Source organism: Porites lutea, chromosome 1, assembly GCF_958299795.1.
Source record: "Porites lutea chromosome 1, jaPorLute2.1, whole genome shotgun sequence".
In the NCBI taxonomy this organism is placed as follows: domain Eukaryota; kingdom Metazoa; phylum Cnidaria; class Anthozoa; order Scleractinia; family Poritidae; genus Porites; species Porites lutea.
This window is the reverse complement of record NC_133201.1, coordinates 47,891,542-47,894,041: the sequence shown is the minus strand read 5'-3', so window position 1 is coordinate 47,894,041 and position 2,500 is coordinate 47,891,542.

The following is a 2,500-nucleotide window of genomic DNA, read 5'->3' as shown; positions in this document are numbered from 1 at the left end:
ATAAATAATACTAAGACGTCACGGCACACCGGTGCCATTTGTTCCTATATAACACTCCTCACAGGTACAATCCATATCATGACTCCATGTAATACTACAGTTGGATGACTTTGAAATTTTTGATAACAGACAACCATAACCAGTGTCACAAATCTCTTGCAAATCAAAAGCACTGTCAACCATTTTGAAGGATAAACTACTTTAGAAAGGTTCAAAGTCTGTTTATAGACAAAAACGTCTTGTAGTATGACAGTCACATGACCAACGTCCTCGGGAAATACCCTATTACATAATCAACTTCCTGTGTTTCTGAGAATCCACGCACTTATGATAACAACCTTTCTGAAATCAATATAATGACTGCATTATATATTGTTATTATACTAGGATGTTGCATTACGAAAAATTGAAATTATATAAAGATAAAAATGTTTAGCAATATTTAGAAATGGAAAAAATTGTTTGTAACACAAATGTTTATAAATATCTTATAGAAGAAGACGGTGATTATTAATTGTGGTTTTTGCAATACGACATTACATCATATATTTATATGTTATCATGATAAAAAGGAATATGATAAATGTTGTGAAAATATGGAAATAGTACATAATGATATAGATATTTTTGTTAATTATGGTAGGGTAGTAGGTTTAGGACTATAAAATGAAAATAACAACTTCCACGAAAATAGGTAAAAAATTAAAAGAAAACGTGTCTATATTAGAAAATATCATATTACGAATACGATTACTTTAATTCAGAAAAACAACATATACAAAGCGTAAAATTCCGAAAATAAGCCCCTCCAAATATAAGTCCCTCAAAGTCGTAACGCAAAAAACCCTCCGTTAAATCGCCTCTCCGAATATAAGCCCCTGGGGGTTTGTACTTGGAAAGTGCCCTCAAATACAAAATAAACAAAGCAAAAACGGTCGGTACAGTAACATATAAATTATTGCATTTGCCAAAGACCTGTTACGTGTTCCAAATGATTGCAGCCATCAGAAAGTGTCATAGTTTATTACTGTTTGCGTCGGTTCCTCTTCACTCTTGGCTTTGATTTCCTCGGTCCATATAGACAAAGTACTTGCACGGCTACGTTTTGGAAAGGTCTACGTCCTTTACGCGAGTTTTAGTGAAAACCTTCTGCAAATTGTTCCTTTCAACTATAAGGGAAGGTACGTTTTTTATCGGGGAGGGTGGGCCGGGGTATTTTAGAATTTTTTTGAGAAAAAAGTCGTGGCCCTCCCACTTTTTGGAAGGGACTAATGCATGACCCTTCAGAAATACCCAAACAAAAACATCTGACCCTCCCCCTCTAGCTATCCAAGACAAAAATAAACGAAAGTGAAAATAACAAACTGGAAGTGTTACTCATATAACCGCGTTCATCTGCGCAACAAGCAGTTAATTGCTTGGCGTGTGATTGTATGGTGAAAACTTGAAAATGGGCAAGGATGTACGAGGAATAGAAAGAGGGAAATGAAATGTTGTAATGTTGGAGTGCAACCCCCACCAATGGCCGCGAGCCGGACGACTTCCAGCCTCGAGCTCTGATTAAGCGATTGCTTGAGGAAAATGAACTAGTCAGTGGGGACAGTGAGGCTATTAGAAAGTTTTCAGATAAATACATTGTCCCCGAAAAGCTAGTGGCAGAGTAAGTTGAGCACCTCGCCCAGATACAAATGCGTAAGGAGAAGAAGAAAGAAGAGACTGAAACGGAGCGAATGTTACGGCTGAACCGGCAGCGCAATGACATTGACTGGGCTGGACTGTACAACTCCGATAAGCTGTCGTCCTTGAGGGTGGACGAGCTATCCTTGTACTTTTCCCATCACAAGATCACCTTCAATGGAAAGAAAGCTGAAAAGGACGCAATGATCAACGCGCACATTGGCAGCTTGCTGTACAATTCAATGGAGCGTCAACAACCTTGGCAGCCCCCCGCTAAGAAATGTGAGGCAACAAGTGACCTCATCACTTTCCGAGGTCGAAGCTGACTCGCAAAGTAATGTAGTACATCGAGTTGTCGGTTCAAGCCCGAGTAGCTTAAGTGAAGAATCCTCACCGGAGACTGATTTTATACCAGAACCCCGCGCGGAAACATCAAGATATGGGCGAAAGCGGACACGGGTCGAGAGATAATTATGTTAGTTGGGAGAAGATAGTTTGTTGATATATAAATTTTTCGACACCTGTAAATAATTTAGATTAATCTTGACTGGTAGCTTTGCTTGTATATACAAAGTAGAAGCGACATGGAGTAATTTTTTCCTTGCCAAAAAAACTGTGACCCTCCCCCGGTTGAGAATAAAACAGGTTTGACCCTCCTCCATTTGTAAAAAGTTTAATAAGGACCCTCCCCTCCGAAGTCCCGGCCCACCCCTTCCAATAAAAAACGTACCTTCCCTAAGCTAGCCCAATCGATTTTGAGACGCAGATTTCCCCCTTGTTGAGATTGCGATTGAGCTGATCCCAATCGTTGCAATTGCTGATG